The sequence below is a fragment of the Marmota flaviventris genome, chromosome 10, assembly GCF_047511675.1.
Source record: "Marmota flaviventris isolate mMarFla1 chromosome 10, mMarFla1.hap1, whole genome shotgun sequence".
Lineage (NCBI taxonomy): Eukaryota > Metazoa > Chordata > Mammalia > Rodentia > Sciuridae > Marmota > Marmota flaviventris.
The window spans coordinates 110444657-110464076 of record NC_092507.1 but is presented as its reverse complement, the minus strand read 5'-3'; the positions used below and the strand labels follow the sequence as shown (position 1 = coordinate 110464076).

At 41.9% G+C, this 19420-nt stretch overlaps 1 pseudogene; it reads left to right on the top strand.

Annotated features, from left to right (window-relative positions):
• Positions 1-925: 925 nt before the first annotated feature.
• LOC114096709 (autophagy-related protein 16-1-like) lies at positions 926-17832 on the top strand (annotated as a pseudogene).
• Positions 17833-19420: the final 1588 nt, after the last annotated feature.

Genomic DNA, 19420 nt, shown 5'->3' with positions numbered 1-19420 from the left:
GAGACCTTTCCTATGGAAATGTTACTAATTTTTATTAAAAGTAATCTTTTAATTGTTCATGTAAAACATGAAAAAAAAATCAGTGAATCTGATAGTGTGAACTTGGGGGACTAGATACTCAGAGCTATGACCAAGCAGAGGGATTCATGCAAAAAAGTATGTGTTTTCCTCTCCTGGGCTCAGTTCTGTTGCACACTCTCTTGCGCTCCAGATGATCAGTGATGTCTCTCCAGCAAGTGCCTGTGCCTCCTGGGCATGCCAGTCTTGGCATCCGGCCCCAGCTCACAAGCACTGCTGGGCAGTATTAGTGGGAATTGTTTTGTGTTGTTGGAAGGCTTCTTGGATACTCAGCAAGCATCAGCCTTTTAATTTTGGAGCCTTATTGTCATTCAGATGTGTACCTCTGCAGGTGTACAAAGTATCAGATTTTACTGTCAGTGGGTTGTACTTGGGAGACATGTCTTAAATTGTATGTTTTTTGGAGAAGTTTGTATACTTTCTTGAAGACAGGATAGCTTTTTCTTTAATATCCTTTTAAAATCTATTCATTTCATTTAGTGGGAGTGTTAACTTGTCACCAAACAGGAATCTACTTAAAAGGAAATTTAAAACTCTTTGGCTTATATGTGCAGGCTGGGTGTGGTGGTGCATGTCTGTAATCCCAGCAGTGCAAGAGGCTGAAGCAGGAGGATGGGGAGTTCCAGCCAGCCTCAGCAAGGGCGAGGTACTAAGCAACTCAGTGAGACCCTGTCTCTAAATAAAATACAAAATAGGGCTGAAGATGTGGCTTAGTGGTCAAATGCCCCTGAATTCAATCCCAGATACACCCCCCACCCCCCACCAAATTGCTTCTGATGCCCCTTGACTATGGGATGGGAAAGTCCTGCTCCTGAACAATGCAGACAGTGTGCAGGCCAAAGTACAAATGCTGGACAACTTCCTGGACATTGGGATGGCCTGCAGTTTGCTTAGGGGTGGATCTGATGACAGTAGCAAGGACCCCATTGATGTCAACTATAAGAAGCTCAAAAGTGACATTAAGGTAGTTGACAAAGACTCTGAAGAAGCAGAGATCATCAGGAAGTATGTTAGGAACACAGGCAAACACGCACAATGCCTATGACCTGGAAGTTTGGCTATCTCTAAGGTAGAGTGCAAAGGGGAGAGCCAACACTACAAACCCTTTAAGTAGCTTCACAATCGAAGGTTGCTGTGGCACAGGTGCAGGACCACCATCTTTGCCGGGATCCTGTTCCCCTGTCTAGGCATAGCCCTGCCTGAAGCACCTGTGACAGGCTACATGTTTGGCAAAGGGATATTTTTTGCTGATATGGTCTCAAAGAGTACCTACTACTTCCGCACATCTCAGGGAGACCAGATAGGCTAAATCCTTTTGGGAGAAGTTGTCCTGGGGAACATGTATGAACTGAAGCATGCTTCACATATCAACCAATTACCCAAGGGCAAGCAGAGTGTCAAAAGATTTGGGCAAAACTATCCCTGATCCTTTGGCTAGTATTACTCTGGAGAGTATAAAGGACTGGGATCTCATCAGGTGTTATCGATTCCTGCCTACTATATAATGAACACATTGTCTTTCATATTGCTCAGGTAAATCTGAAGTAGCTGCTGAAACTGAAATTCAACTTTAAGACATCTCTGTGGTAAACAGAGATGTGAGTTGCACCCTGGTGACTCTAATTTGAATTAACTGTGTGTGCTCATGCACCAACACACCCAGCAGAAACCTCAACTAAGCTGCCAATGGATGTTACCTTTACTAAATCTCCTTAGAAAGGGTTTTTACATGAACAGGTTAAAAGGTTTTTCTCAATTTTTCAAATCCCTTTTATGTTTAATGTTGCATTGGAGGGTCTGAGGGTTCTATCTAGCCAGGCACAGTCCTGACAGATACATCTGACATTAGAGGGAAAGTGGGGGGGAGGTTTTTGGTTTGTTTCATTTGCTTAGACTAGTCCTGGTTTTTTTTTTTTTTTTTTTTTTTTTCAAAAAAAAAAAAACAAGCCAAATTACAGCACTTGCCTTATTGGTTTCCCAAGAGATGGAAACAATGTGTCTCCACCCTTTTCTCTAAGTGTTCATCTTTAGTTTTAATTCTGGCAATGTGTGATGCATTTATTTTGAGCTAAACATAAAAACTAATTTCATACTAGAAATGTTACCATTAATAATATTTGTCAATATCATCAGTGATCATTTGCCTATTACATTTCTCAAAACCAGAACTCTAAAAACACAAATAGTTTTTGGAAGTTACATACATTTTCTTTCTGTTTTCCTTTTTTGTGTTTTTATTTAGAGACAGGGTGTTACTTAGTTGCTGAGGCCAACTCTGAACTTGTGATCCTCCGGGCTTAGCCTCCTGAGCTGCTGGGATTGCAGGTGTGCACCACTGTGCCCAGCTAGAAAAAAAAAAAAAATCTTGTCTGGTCTTCTGGTGGTGATATGGACAGAAGCTAATTGAGCCATGTATGAAATGCTTGCTTGTGCATCAGTCCTATGATGAACCTGTCACCTGTTTACCCCGCTAAATTCACATGACCCAAGAATGGAGGAAGCATGATTCCCCAAGGGACAATCAAGGTGCTATTACCAGAAGAAGGGGAAACAGAGGCTGGAAAGCCCAAAATAGAGTGGCAGGTACTGCCACCATTCCACCCAGGCTCCTAGGGAGCCCTGGACACCTCATCACACACAGTACCCACCATAGCTTTCACAAACTTCCTCAGTTTGAAATAAGCTGAAGAAGCTTGGTGGATTCCTTCTTGCCCTCTTCCTTGAATTTCTCCAGTCCAAGTATTTCTAACAATTTTAGGACACCTCTGACCTCAAGAAATTCTATCAGGTACCAATTACTGTCCAGGGAATAGAAGAGTTGAAACAAAACATTTGACAAATTCCTTGACACTGACCTCCTAAGGGAGTCTAAGTTCCTTTCCTCACACATTTTGCCTCCTATCCAGGAAATGTCCATAGGTTAAGGGATATGATACTTTGGATATTCCTCCTTCTAGCAGGAAGTATATATCTCTTTATTTGGGGCTTTCCAGACTCTGTTTCCCCTTCTTCTGGTAATAGCAACTTGGTTGTCCCTTGGGGACTCATGCTTCCTCCAATCTTGGGTCATGTGAATTTAGTGGGGTAAACAGGTGACAGGTATGTCATCCTTCTGGCTATAGAAATTGGTGTGGGGCCAGGCATGTGACCTAAGCTGATCCAATGAGGCTCAGAAGCCAGAACGTTCTTGGGACCCATGTTAAAGATTGGTTTCTTTTCAGCATAGCTGAGCTATAAGGTGCATGTCTGGAGCTCCTGGGAACCCCAGCACACAGAGCCTTATGAACATAGAAGACAGATGGAGACCTTAAGGGGAAAGAGGGAGGGAGGGACCAAATACTGATGATATTGTTTGAAACCCTGGGTCTAGTCAGGTCTGAAATATGTATTTCCACCTCTGGGTTGTTCAGTTATGCAAGCCAATAAATCTGTTCTTCCTGAGTGTAGCATGAATTACTTGTAATTCTCAATCAAAAGGATACTAACTAGTAAAGCGCCAATGAGGAACATGGGATGGAGGAGCAATTGGAGCAGACTTCTGGGGGACACTACATCTGGGCCCATCTTGAAGATTATGGGGCACCTACAGATACCTAGAATCCCATGTGGTATGAATGCCCAGGATACCATGAGAGACTAGAATTTCTCTAGAGTGGAACTTACCTGCCCACAGCTGATAAGAAGATGCTATGGACCTGAAAAACTTTTCTTAACATAGGTAAAGTGATATAGCTGAACCACAAGTCAAAGAATGCTTTTCAGGGTGGTTTTCCCTAGAGAAATAGATCCTGTGCCTGATTCTGGGTAACCCCTCAGATCCAGAATAACAAAGCAGCTGGAGCACACCCTTTATTCTGAGAGGAGACACCAGCTAAAGGGGAAGGGGCAACATAGAGAGGATAGGTGCTGGGTCATTCCTTGTTATCCAGGAAGTTCCTCCAGGGTAGTTTAGCCACCGTGGCTCTGACAGGTTCCCTAGGGAGCAAGGATGCTTGCATAAATCAATGGTGCATGGAAAAAGCTGAGGGTCAATTTCTCAAGTCTCTCTAAGCCATGATCATTGCACTCTTGTGTCTCAGTATAGTTCATTAATTTGGGTCCCATTCCTAGACTTCAACTTCATCATTAATTCTCAATTGTGTACTTGCTCAAAGTTTTACACTGGAGGTTACTGTCCTTATAAAGAATTGTATGGCTTCCTAATAAGAATAACAAGAGATGGTAGAAAAATTAAACTTTGATTTAAAACAATCTCAATATTTAATGTTTATTTTTAAAAATCAGCCTTTGCAAAAAGTATCATCATAATATAGCACCCAGGGCATGTGTCAGCTTGGATACAGGCATAAAATCAAGACACAATAAAAAGGGAACCAGTCAACAATTACTATACTAGGCTCATAACATATCACAGGCTCTTTGAACACTTTAAGAAATTAGCTGAAATTATTACAGCTCATGGAGGATGACTGAGAGCTTCCAAGACTGATAAAAGTTCATGTAATGGGTTGGAGGTAATGATGCTTTGTTGGGGGAAGGATGGGGGAATGAGTCGAATTATCCCTGCTGCACCCTGGTTTCCAGGATTCCAATAGAAGTAAATACAGATTGGTTCATTAGGAAAGGCTCTTTACTGCAAAAACAGCATTTGCTCTAGAGCTAGGCTCCCGTGCATGTTGCCACCATAGCTGGGGGCCAGGTTGTCAGCCACATGGTAGTCTCTTTATCCCTACCTTATCCCCTCCCTGTTCCCCCATCCTCTGCTCTGTTCCTGACTCAGTGCATTCTCCTTTTCTTCAGTGACCAGCTAGGCCAACCAACTTTTGTCACCATCTTTTCTCTCGGTACTAGACTGGTCTTGTTTTCATAGTCACTTGCTATACATATTTTGGGTCTATTATTTCCATCATTTAGTTCTAGAAGTTTGCTACAGTATCAGCAGTAGATAATAAATACCAGGCACTGTGCTAACTGCTTTGCTCGCATTGTCTCATATAATCCTCACTACAGCTCTTCAGTGCATACTATCAGTATTTCCATTTACTCGAAGAGTAATGTGAAGTTACCAAAGGGAACTGGTGGAACTGGGATTTGAACCTGAGCAGGCTAGCCCAGGTTCTTCCTGCTGGGCCTTTCTACCTGTAGACATAGGGAGTGCGTGAGGCTGCTGATGTGGGTAGTCTTCCTGTATGGTGCTGCAGGTGGAGTTGTGGGTTTGCACTGCCTACCTAGTGGGAGACCCTGGAGTACAATAGATGGCCTATGGGCTTTGGGTCAGACAGACCCATTCCAAGCCTTATCTCTGCCATTTACTAGTAAATTACTCAATCTTTCCAAGGTTCATTTTTTATTACCTATAATAAATATCACCTACTAGGATTATGTTATGCTCCAATGAGATAAATATTTGTATTAGTGCCTAGAAAATGAAAAACAACTCAATAAATGGTAACTAATAATTTTGCCATTTTTACTGATTTTGGCAGTACTGAGGAGGATTTAACCCAGGTATTCTTCATCACTGAGAAACACCCCAGTCCTTTCTAATATCCATTTATTTATTTATCTCCCTAATTTGCTGAGGGTCCCACCAAGCCACCAAGCTGGCTCTGAATTTTCAGTCCTCCTGCCTGAGCCTCCTCAGCCACCAGGACCACAGGTATGCGCCACCCAACTTAATTTTGCTTTTTATAATATATAAATCCTTAGTTGTCACTGATCTATTCTGGAAGTTCAAGATTAACAAAAAAGGTTTAGGCTCATTTGGTAGTCAGTCGTGCAAAAGTTAATGACTCTGTATTGATTTGTTTCCCTCCAAAATTCACTATAACTGCAGGGCTGGGGAGGAGACATGGGATCTCTAATTCAAAACACTCTATCACTTCAGCTGGTCTATTTTTCTGTTATATGACAGGATCACAAATGTTAGAAAATTATGAGTTGGGCATGGTGGTGCATGCCACAATACCACAGCCTGGGAGGCTGAGGCAGGAGGACCACAAGTTCAACTTCAGCAACCTAGGAGGCCCCTGCAACCCAATGAGACCCCGTCCCAAACCACAAAATAAATAAGCAAAGGGCTGGGAATGTGGCCCCCCTAGACTCAACCCTCAGTACTCCTCCCACCTCCCAAAGTTAGAAAATAATGAATAATTCTGACTATAGAAATGGAATCTACAGCTGTACCTTTAAGGCCTGGTTCATCCAGTCATTGCATAAGCATTAGCTGACTGTCCACTAAATGTTAGGCACTATTACTATCACATGACGTGTGGTGAAGAATGATGATGCCTAGCACAAGTGCAATTACTGAGTAAGAAAGGAAGTGGGCTGAACACAGAATCCTTGGAAACACTAACATTTAAGGAGTGGGAGGAAGTTCTGCAGCTGAGACAGAGAAATAGCAATAGAAGAAGGACAAGAAGAAGAGAGCTGAGAATGGGCAGTGGCCATCAAGCTGGACTAGATGAGGTGAGGGGGGCACAGCACTTGCCTTGGATCTCAAATTTAAAGAGGAACAAAAGTTATGTGCAATGGCACATAACTATAATCCCAGTGACTTGGGCAGTTGAGACAGGAGAACTGTAAGCCTGAGGCTTGTCCTTGCAACCCAGCAAGACCCCCCCCCCAAAAAAAAAAAAAGGATGGGGATATATCTCAGTGGTAAATCATCCCTGTAAAGGGCACCAAAAAAACCCGTCAGCAATAAAATCATATTTCAATGCAACATTTAAAATAATCAAATTAATATAAAATTCATGATGAACCAAATATCAACATTTTACATAAAAACAGGATCTGACTGTACCTGAGATCCTGCCTCACTTACCTCACCCTGTGTTCAAATGGAAAATGTTAAGTAAGACAAGGAAAGAAAACTGGAAGTCTGGATTTGGCTGCACAGAGGTTGCTGATAACTATGGTGAGATTAGTGTCATGACTTGAGGGTTGAGAAGCCAGATTACAGGTACTGACATTTCTCAAAGCATGATCCCTGAACCATAGCATCAGAGTTATTGGGAGCACTTATTAGAAATAAAGGTCAGGGCCCTATACTTAATCTGTTAAATCAGAACCCTAGGGGTGGGTGGGCATAGGGAAGTAGACTAGTAATTTGTACTTGTTATTTTTAATTTTGTGCTGCGCTGGATTAAAACCCAGGGTTTCGTGATGTTAGGTAAGCACTCTACCATGGAGCTGTGTCCCCAACCTTAACCTTTATTTTAAACCTCTTTTATGCACACCAAAGGACGACATTAGGATAAACCTAGAGACATATTCTGAGCTATTCCCTTTGGTCTGTGTTCTAGGTCTGAATCTGATTAACAATTTTTTAAAAAGCAGGTGCCCTTTCTCACTGAGTTATATCCTTAGCCCTTTTTACTTTTTAAAAAGTTTGTTCTGGTGGAGCTGGGTATCAAATCCAGGGCCTCATGCATTCCAAGGAAGCATTCTACCACGGAGCTCCATCCCCACATCTCCAGCAGCCCCTACTTTCCATTTTGAGACAAGGTCCCACCAAGCCACCCAGGTGGCCCAGAACTTGTGATCTTACCACCCCAGCACACCCATAGCTGGGATTACAGGCATGTGCCACCACACCAGGCTGTTTAATAATTTTATCAGTGACTTAAATGGAAGAAAAAAAAAAAAAAAACAGCTGTGTTTAATTAAACCTTCAGTTTTGCCCAGCTGCAGACTCTCTGGTTCATTCACTCCTTTATTCAGCAAACAAGTGCCAGCCCTCCTAGATAATAGAAATGCACAGCTGAACAATGAAGGAGACAGATGCAGCTCCTGGTCTCAGTGGGGGTGAAAGAGATATTGAGCAGGTAGTAACGATCACATGTCATGACTATCAGGACAGAGGGAGGGACTGTGAGTACATGTAATGGGAACCTCAGGTTCTCGGGTAGTCTGGGCCTCGGTGAAGGGCTCTCTAAAAACTGATGTTGAAATTGAGGTCTGAATATGGGAGGAGGAATTAGTCAAATAAGGAGGGGGTTTTCAGAAGGGAAGGGGGTTCAGGCAAGGAGAAAATTCTATAATAAAAGGGTCTGAGTTGGGTGTAGTGGTGTACACCTATAAGCCAGTTACCAGAAAGCCTGAGGCAGGAGGATTACAGTCCAAGGGCCAGCTCTGGCAATTTAATGAGACCCTTTCTCAAAATAAAAAATACAGAGGACTCGGGTTATATCTCAGTAGTACGGTGACCCTGGGTTCAATCCTTTGTCCTGCCAAACAAAACAAATGAAATGATCTGAGATGAATCCACAGGCAGACAGACCAAGAATATCCCCAGATCTTTCATAATACAAACCACCTCAAAGATGTCCAAATCTGCTTTCAGTCCTGCTCTGCCTACAGAGCTCCTGAACACAGGAACCTCAAACTCAGCATGTACCAAATCAAACTTAACTACACCTAAACTTGCTTCTTTTTTATGTTCTCTTCCCATTCACCTCGTTCCCCAAGCCAGAAATATGAGAGTCGTCCTGAGGCATGAGTGGAGAGGGTAGCTGGATATATACATATGGAGCCCAGATTCCAGAGGGAAATTATCATGAAAATGGATGAGACCACTTAGGGAGAACTTGATAGTGTGAGCAGAGAAATAGAGTCTCAAGGAACAACAACATGTAAGGGAAAGTATTCCCTTAAAGAAGAAAAAAGGGAGGAACAAAGAGACTTGGCATCACAGAAACCCAGGGAAGAGTGTTTTGAGAAGTGGGAAAGTCTGATTGACAAATGCCACTCAGCTCATGTATAAGGAATGAGGATGTAGTCACTGGGCTCCACAATTAGAAAACCATTGGTAATCTTGACAAGACCAGCATCAGTGGAGTCCGGGCAACGGGAATTAGACCGAAGTAGGCAGAGGAGGAACCAGGAGAGGATGTGGAGACAGGGAGAGTGAATAGCCTTTTCAACAAGCTTCACTATGAAGGGCAGGATCTGGTGCAACTTACGTTTGAGGCATGGGTTTAATTTTATTTTTAAGGCAAAAGAGATTCCAGCATACAAAATACTGTTGGGAAAAAAAGCTGGTAATGAGGCAAAAGGGAAAACTACAGGAGAGAAAAAATAAAATCCTTGAGGAGATGGGAAGGGATTCAAATGTTGAACAAATGAGAATCAGCCCTAAGAAAGAATACCGACTTCAACTCTGATGGAAAAAGAGATAGAGGTCAGACTGGGGACACACTTACAGGTTGGGAAGATAAGAAGTCAATGGAATCCTTGACTTTGGGGATATACATATTTTTTTAATCATCAAATGTCCTATTCTAAAATATTAGAGAATATTAAGAGAAAAGCTCCCTTAAAAATGTTCTTTTTATTTTCTTTTGAAATTTCCTATTGTTTCAACCATGCAGCAAAGGCTACCTGCTTCCAAGGCAGGATCAAGCTTACAAGGAACAAGCTGGATCCTTGGCAAAACTCCTGCTTCAATTCAGGGGAAGTCTTGCCTTGGTCGGTTTGAATGAAATTGTTGAGGATGTGATTCCTTGGGACTTTGCCAGCATGGTCCCACTCTTGTAGAAAGCTTAAGAGCCTGCTAATTGCTGCCTGTTCTTTTATAAAAGTCATGATCAATCAGTAGTCCTGAGGTTGGCTCACTACCTCCAGAGGACACTGGATATGTGATTCCAGGAAGGGTGTCCACTTAGCCTAGGCAAGCAAGACAACTGGGTGGACAACTGTGGATCAATCTCTAGCCCTGGTACTGTGGCTGGTAGTGGATAGTAGAGGCAGCTGGACAATGAAACCAAAGGGCACTGTCTTCACAGGATACGAATAGATGCAATATGGAGAGGAGAGACCATCCGGATTGGCAGAATAGGACACTCCAGGCTTCCTACCTACACAGCTGTGTGAGGGGACACATTTTCTATTTATGGCTCAATTTAAGTTTTTTGATGTTCCATAAATAAGACAAATATATATATATGAAAATCTGGTGTTTCAAACCCAGCAACTGCCAGGAGGGGTGGCTCCTGCCTGTAAACCCAGCAACTGGGGAGGCTGAGGCAGAAGGACCACAAGTTCAAAGCCATCCTCAGCAACTGATTGAGACCCTGTCTCTAAATAAAATACAAAATGGGGCTGAGGACATGGCTTAGTGGTGGAGTGCCCCTGAGTTCAATCCCGGATACCCAGCCCCCACTCCACCCCCCCCCCCCAAAGAAAAACCAAACCCAGCAACTGAAAACTACCCTCTTGGCTCCCTGCTGGTAGACCCTCTTCTTGCTCCTTTCTGTTGCTGTCCCCTCCCTACACGACCGTCCAAGGCTCCCAACTCTTTTCAGATGCTCCCAAGTGCGTCCCTCAAAAAAGCAACCATTTTCCACGTAAATTAAAAAAAAAAAAAAAAATCAAAGAAAAGGCTGTCTAGCGCCAGGCGGGGAACATTTTAACTAGACAGGAAGCTCCTTTCAAGTCCTCTTCTAAATTTCTCCGTGAAGAGGAGGAAATCGCTATAACTTTTCATGGTCTCCAAGACGTCTTCATCAGAGCAGAGCCTGGCAGAAGCAAGGAGCAACCCTGCGATTCTAGGGGCGCCCCTCGAGCTGCTCAGGCTCCTCTCGCCTTCTCCCAGGACGAACTCCGCTGGGATTCCCTACACTGAGGCGCAAAATCCTGGGCACCTGCGCCCCCTACTGGCCTCAATAGGAAGCGCGCGATTCTTCCAGTCAAACGTGGGTGACAGTTAAGAATCTAAGTAACTGACTGAACCGCTCCCAACCCGCTTGAACCCAGGACTGGAAACTGAGTCTGATCATCCCACCTCTGAGCTAAGGAACACCTTTTCCTATTTCAAGTATTTTCTCCTTGTACGGAAATAGGACAAAGGTCCAAATAGAAGCAGGTGTCCTGGCCAAGGATTTGGTGGCCAGCTGCTTAGGTCACCTGAGGACAAAGGGGGGTCTTGCAGGATCATGGGGCCCATTGGCCACGGGGTGGAGACCTCCAGTGCCAGCAAGCATGGAGCCCTCAGAGTCACCAGGGACAGGATGTCCCAAGCTTGGACACCCAGATTCGAGGTATCCAGTTTCCCAGTGGTTGGGACCTCAGGCACCTGAATTAATGAGGAGCCAGGGGACAGCGCTGAGGGACAGGGCTGAGTGGGCAAACAGCAGGGGACCATGGAGGACTCAGGGAGCAGCCACTGTCCTGAGCAGCCTCTTACCCTTCCCTGAATCCCACCTCTCCCCAAAAGTAGGACTTGGAGGGGAAACCAAGTCCCATTTAAGGAGAGAAAATGGGCTTTTACTCTAACTAGACAAAAGGTTCCACCTAGAATTAAACTCTGATTGTTGGACTTAAAGTGTCCAGAGTGCTCACCATTACTGCATGGAACCACAGTAATGAACAAGTCCCAACTCGCCCTAGATTTGCAAGCCCTTTCTCAGGCTCCATCAAGCCCCAGATTTTCTTCCTCCGGTGAGTACAGATATTACTCAGCTATTACTCTGTGGGTCCTCTAACCCATAAACACATTATATCTCCTAATTTAGGTGTTCTTTATCCTTTTAAAATTCTTTGCCACTTATACACTCTAATATGTTTTTTTTTTGAAGTATTTCATTTTGGGGAAACCATTTTAAATGGTATTTATTTTAAAAGTTTGCTTTCTAGTTGTATATTGCTATTAATAGAATTACATTTGATTTTTGTTCATGTACATTGCACCCTACAACTCAGCTAATCTCACTCATTAGTTTTAATATTTTGGGGAGTTTTTCACCCAGAATCTTTGGGATCTTCTCTATGGACAATCATATCATCTGTGATAGAAACAGTTTTATCTCTGCCTTTCCCAGAATGGATGCCTTTTCTTGTTCTGCACTATCTCATTGTTAGGACTGACATAGAATGCTGATGTGAGTGGTGAGGGTGGACACCTTGCCTTGTTACCAGTGTGATGGGGAGAGCATTTGGTTTTCTCCAGGAAGTGTGATGAGTGTGATATTAACTCTTTCATTTCATGGATACATCCTTTATCAGTTTGAGGACTTTTTTCTTCTATTCATAATATGCTGCTATTTTTTATCACTAGTAGATGCTCTCACTGAATAGCCTTTGCACCTTTGTCAATAATCAATTGGCCATACTGATGGGGCCCTCTTGGTGTAGGCTAATCTTTTTGTTATTTTCATCTATGTGCTTATCCCTTTCCCATAGTACAATATCTTGTTAACTATAGCTTTATAGTAAGTCTTAAAATTGGGTAGTGCAATACATATTGTCAAATACAGTTTCTATGCCAACTGATATCATTATGTAGTTTTAGTATTTAAACTATCTACATAGTGAATTACAAGGATTGATTATTTTACAGAGAGCCAGTCAGGCATCCCTGGGATTAACCCAGCAATTAGGGAGATTCTCCCCCACAAAGAGAACCAATAAGATATATAGATACGAGAGGATGCATTATGAGAATTGACCCACAATTGTGAAGGCCAGGAAGTCCCATGATATGCCATCAAAGCTGGAGAACCAGATGTAATTCAGACTGAGCCCACAGGCTTAAGAAGCAGGGGAGCTTTCACTGCAGAGTTGAAGTGATGGCGGTCCCAGCTCCAGAAGACAAAGTGAATTAGTTATTCCTCCATTTTGATTATTATTGCTGTTGTTATTCTTTGCAGTATTGGAGATTGACCCCAGAGCCTTCTACGTACGAGGCAAGCAATCTGCCACCGAGATACATTCCAGCCATTTTTATTTTATTTTGTGACAGGGTCTCACTGAGTTTTCCAGGCTGGCCTTGAACTTGAGATCCTTTTGCCTCGGCCTCTCAAGAATTGGGAGTACAGGTGTGAGCCATCATGCTCAGCCCTCTAGCTTTATTTTTATGGGACCATGGATGAATTGAATAATGTGTGCCCACATCAGTGAAGATGGATCTTCTTTCCCAGTCTTTACACAGGCAGAAAAAATGTCTCACCAGTTATTGGCGCGTATCTTAATGCAGTTGAATTCATATTAGAAAAAAATTATCACACCCACTTTATTGTATTGCTCATTTTGTGTATTGCTGGAATTAATTTGTTAATACTTTATTACAAACTTGCATGTATGTTCATGAGGGTTATTGATCTATAGGTTTTGGGGTTCGTTGGTTTTGTTTAGAAGGCAGGGATCTCTTTAGTATTAAGGTCATGCTGACTTCACAAAATGCATCATGAAGTATTTCCTCCTTTTCCATCTTCTGAAAAAAATTCTGTAGCTTGTATAATTTTTTTTCTTAAGTTGTTAACAGAATTACTCAGTTAATCAATATGGACCTCGAGATTACTTTTTATTATTAATATGGTTTTAATAATAGAGAACTATTCAGGTTTTTTGTTTCATTTTGAGTTAGTTTAGTAGCTTGGGGTTTTCCAGAAACGAATTCACATTTGAATTTATATGTATAGGGTAGTTCATAATGTTACAATATTCCCATATTATGCTCTTGATATTTTTAGGATCTTTAATGATATCCCATTGTCATTCCTGATAATACTAATGTGTGTTTTTCCTTCTTTTTTTATAAATACCAGTTATAATATAAGACTTTTACTTTCTCAGAGAATAACATTTTCAAAAATTAGAGGAAGAATTGGGGGAGAGAGGATCTGAACAGTGGAGTTGGAGAGTCAGAAGAACCACTGAGAAGGTAATGAAGGTAATGCATGAGAACTGATATGTCAATTAACTCAAGTGGGACCTCAAGGAAAGAAGTGCTGGACTCACATGGGGAGTTATTTCTTTGTGGTTCTGCACCCAAATATCTGGGTATGGGCTTCATGCCACTGTGGGTCTATGCTGGCAGCAGTCATGAAAGAAAGCTCCATGCAAATGGAGGAGAGCAAGGGAAAGCTGGAACCCACCAGTTCCTCTCCATTTCTCCATCACCACATTAAACCAGAAGAGTCCTAAAATTATAATGTAGACTTACTCTCATACACATTTCTTTTATAATTAATTAATTAGGTATATATGACAGCAGCATGCATTTTGATTCATTGTACACAGTTGCAGCACAACTTTTCATTTCTCTGGTTGTACATTTCTCTTTTAACTAATTTCCCTTTGGGCCAATTCTGAGAAGTGTACAACAAAGGAAATTCTGGGGAACTTAATTCCAATTAAGCTGAGTTGACAGGGCACAAAATACAAGATCCTTAAAATAGATTTCCAGACAAGGAATATTACCAGAACAAAAGGTGGTCTTTCATAATTATAAAGGAGTTGATATTGTTAAAATTTTTTCTTTAGTTGTTGATAGACATTTATTTTATTTATTTATTTTTATGTGGTGCTGAGGAGTGGACCCAGTGACTCACACATGCTAAGCATGCAGCTACCACTGAGCCACAACCCCAGCCCAGGAGTTGATATTTTAAGAAAACATGAAATTCATAAATGTGCATGCATAAGAGCTTCAAAAATGGAGAAAAAATGACAAGAACTAAAGGAAATCTACCATCACTATATAGAGTTATAAACATTTGTTCTCTGTAAATGGTAGAACAAGTACAAGAAAAGAAAAAAAAAGTGTATGGCTATAAAGGATTTAAATACCACAAAGATTTAAAGAGTATTATATCCAGCAGATATTAAAGACGTATTCATTTCAGGATTACATGGAACGTTCACCAAAGTAAACTGTAAGGTACATCGTGGTTATAGTTTTAATCTTGTATTTTCCACACATACTTAAGTGGTGAATGTTGGGTCCCTCACTGATGGCTCTATTAGGAGTGGTGGAAACTTTGGGAACTGGGACCTATTTTGAGGAAGTAAAGTCATTGGAGGCATGTCCTGGAAGGGGGCAATAAGGACTTGGACCCCCTTCTGCTCTCTCACTTCCCACACACCATGTTGTGAACACCTTTGCTCCACCACATGACCCCAACCAAAATGTTTGACTTTACCACAGGTCAAAGGAAAGGGGCTAAGAATCCATTTCAAAACATTTGCTTACACACTTCTTCTTTTAAGTTGTTTATCTTAGGTATTTTGTCACAGTGTTGGCAAGTTAAGTCATACAATCGTAAAGTGAGTTTTAAGATTTTCTTAAGAATTTTTTTCTGAGTATATTATTTGACAACAGAATTATGTGTCAACAATGTAAATATCTGAAAGATAACCAAACCTTTTGGAATTGAGTAATGCATTTCTTTTAAAAATACATGTGGGTTAAAGAAAATAATTACAAGGGAAATTGGAAATTATTTTGAGCTGATGGATAGCTTAAGATTCAACCAAGCAACAGCAATAGCAGGTAGTTGAAGAAGTTCTTAAAAGAGCATTTCTAAATCCACCTGCTTACATTAGAAAAAGACACAGGGATAAAATCAATGAAGACTTGAGCTCCCACCTTGAGAAGCTACAAATAAAGAAAGCAAAAAAGCCAAAGTAAATGGATGAAGAGAAATAATAAAGATAGGAGGAAAACTAAAATAGAAAATGATGACACCATAAAGGAAAACAGAAAATGATTCTTCAAAAAGCTTAATAAAGTTGCTGAGAGCAAGACCAAGCAAGAGAGAAAAGTACAATAAGCAATATCAAATACAAAAGGCATCTCAACAGATCCTAAAGTACTACAGTAACGTAGTATTGTGTATCTTCCTGTAAGGATCTATTGTATAAAAAACATAGACAACATAGATTAAAACAATGACAACATAGATTTTAAAAAAATACTTGAAAAACAAATAATCAAAATTCATACCAGCAAAAAGTGAAAAATCTGAATAGCTATATACGTATGATAGTAACTAAATTCATAAAAACGTATCAAATGTACTCTAAAAATATAATTTCATTGGTGATTATGTAAAATATTTAAGAAATAATACTAATCTTATACAAAGTTTGGATGTCCTGGATGATATGATACAGCCAAACCCATCTTATGAGGTCAGAAGGATCCTGGTCACAAAATGCCCAAACAACACTTACATGTTTTATTAAAACTTATAATTAGTATTACTTTTTTCAGTGCTGGTGATCAAACCCAGGGCCTTGTGAACCCTAATCAAGGATTCTACTGCTGAGCAAGAACCTCAGTCATCCCAAGGACATTTTGAGATAAGAAAATGACAAACTAATATCCTTCATGAACAGAGACACAATAAACATCAGCAAATATTAGGAAAGTGAATCTCAAAATATAACAAAATGGACATGGCATTGGGAGAGCACCTGTGTGTGGAGCTGATCTCTGGGGCTGCTCTCCTTCCCGCCTCCTTTGGTCCCCTTATGCTGTGGTTGCAGGCCTCCACTAGGATAGGAGTCCCTTAGGCGCTGTGACAACATGCCGCTTCTTCAGGCCTCGGTGCTGCTGGCATCTCCAGCTGATGTGCCACCTTGTGGAGGAGCTGAGGCGCTGGAACTGGCTGCAGAGAGAGTCTTTGGGGAGATAATCCTGCAGTTCCTGGACACAGTGACATATGGAATATTGACATATCCAACCAGACCCTGAAGAATGAATATGATGCCCTGCAGGTCACTTCTACTGTCTTGGAGGAGAAACTGAGGACAACTTCTGCAGAGAACCAGGAGCCAGTCACTAGGCAGATGGCCAAGAAGGCCCAGGAAGCCAGCTGCCTCAATGCAGAGAAGGAAAAGGACTCCAGGAGACAGCAAGCCTGGCTGCAGAAAGAGCTTGCCCAAGCCACAAAGGAACCGCTGCCCGTTGAACAGGATGATGACACTGAAGTCATTGTGGATGGGACAGAGCACACAGAGGAGATCTCTCCTGTGCAAGCTATCAGCAGAGCAGCTGCTGAGTGACCCTCACAGCCTGCTGGAGGCCTTCTGGATTCTATCACTAAGATCTTTGAGAGATGCTCTGTCTCTCCCTTTCCAGTCCCCCAAGACAATGTGCATCCTCATCCTGGTTCTGGTAAACAAATGAGGGTACCAACTATTGCCTTATGTGTCTTTGATGCACATGATGGGGAAGTTAATGCTGTGCAGTTCAGTGCAGGTTCCCTATTACTGGCCACAGGTGAATGGAAATGTTAAGCTATGGGAAGCATTTGGAGACAAATGTGAGTTCAAAGGCTCCCGATAGTAATGCTGGAATTACAAGCATTGAATTTTTAAATCTTTTTTTTCTTTTACTTTTTACTGGTTCTTTTTAGTTTATACATAACATTTGATAGTGCTGGGGCTTACAACTTCAAATGATTTTGCAAGCTGAATCTGGACTGTGTATGATTATTGATTATGGCACATGCTCATAGGACATAGTGGGGAAGTGCTCTCTGCTGATTTCCTGTTGGACAATGCATGGATATCTCAGGAAGTCATGACCTGACCCTCAAACTCCGGGATCTATGCAAGAAAGCATAAAGACAGCATTTGCAGGATTCAGTTGCAATGATGTTGTTTGCACAGAGCAATGTGTGATGAGTGGGCATTTTGACAAGAAAAGTCATTTCTGGGACATTCGATCAGAGAGTGTGGCTTGAGAAATAGAGCTGTTGGGGAAGATCTTTGCCTTGGATCTAAATCCAGAAAGGACTGAACTTCTGAGCTCTTCCCATGATGACCTGCTGAAAATCATTGATTTTCAGACAAATGCCCTCAAGCAGAGGTTCAGTGCGCCCGGATTCAAGTGCAGGTCTGACTGTAGATGGCAGTTATGTGGCAGCAGGCTTGGCCAAGGGCTCTCTCTACTCTCTCTATGTCTGGATTGTGCTCACAGGGAAAGAGATTATTTCAAAAACAGCACAGCTTCTCCCTTAGGCTGGATTCAGTGAGGCCCGACTGCTAAGGGAGACAGACTTATAGTGCATGGAGAAGTTCTCCAGAATTCTTTTGCTGTCAAGTAGTCCCTGCTTGGGTGGGTGCAGCTGGACTTGGAATGCACTGGGTCTGGTTTGCATTCTTTTTTTTTTTATTTTTTAAATTTTTATTGTGGGTTGTTCAAAACATTACAAATTTCTTGACATATCATATTCCACACTTTGATTCAAGTGGGTTATGAACTCCCACCTTCACCCCATACACAGATTGCAGAATCACATCAGTTACACATCCATTGATTTACAAATTGCCATACTAGTGTCTGTTGTGCTCCGCTACCTTTCCCATCCTCCCCCCTCCCCCCTCCCCACCTCTCCCCTCCCCTCCCCTCCTCTCTCTCTACCTCCTCCACTGTATAACCCTGAGGGTCTCCTTCCATTACCATGCAATTTCCCTTCTCTCTCCCTTTCCCTCCCACCTCTCATCCCTGGCCACTAAGGTTTTAGAGAGCATTGTTATTTAACGGTCAAGGAGAGCCAGGTATGGTTGAGTTCAGAGCATGGGCAGGAATTCCAAACAAGTTTAGAAATGTCAGTAATTTACAGTAAAACAGAAATGAACTTCTCATGACTTTGTGATGAAAGGGATCCTAATCTTAAGATGGAATTTGGCTGGGTTCATCCTTTGTGGCTGCATATGATTTTCTTGAGTATATTTACAATATTTTTGATGTTAATTCATTGATGGATGGGCACCTAGGTTGATACCATTTTTTGGCTAGTGTGACTACTCCCACAATAAACATGAGTGTTCTATCTCTTTGATATAATAAATTCCTATTGTTTTTCTTGAGGTTTGAACCCAGGAGCATTTAACCACTGAGCCATGTCCCCAATCCTTTTTATTTTTTTATTTTGAGACTCAATCTCGCTAAGTTGCTTAGGGCCTTTGTAGGTTGCTGAGGTTGGTTGTGAACTCAAGGACCTCCTGACTGAGCCTCAGGTGCTGCTGGGATTTCATCTGTACTCCACCGTACCTGGCTTCATTTCCTTTTGATTTATACAACTTAGTGAGATTGCTGGATCATATGGCAGTCTCCATAATGACTCTAATAATTTTTGTTCCCACCAACACTGTATATAAGATTCACATTCTTGACATTCTTGATACAACAGGTGATGAGAATCAATGAGGGCTGAATTGTTTCCCCAGATGTGAAAATTGAACACCTGAAAAACATGGAGGCAAGCTTAGAGAACAAGTTTTATTTAAAGGATAGAAGAGAAGCAGACTTCTCTGCAGAGATAGGGATCCAGAGCTGGTATCCAAAGAAGTGTGTGTGTGTGTGGGGGGGGGGGTGCCCTGCCCCTTTTATACTTTTTAGATTTTCTTTGTTCTCATTTCCTCCTTGTCCCCTTATCTTGCCTGCAGGACCAAAAGGTGGGTCAAAAAGGTGGTGTGATCCTGGGTGGTAAAGGAAGGGAATGGCCCAGGGGGCATTCATTAAAAGTCCCTGGAAGGGAGGAACAGTGGGTGGGGGGCAGGTTACCTTAGCAACAGTTGAAGGAGGAAGGGGAAGGGCTCTGGA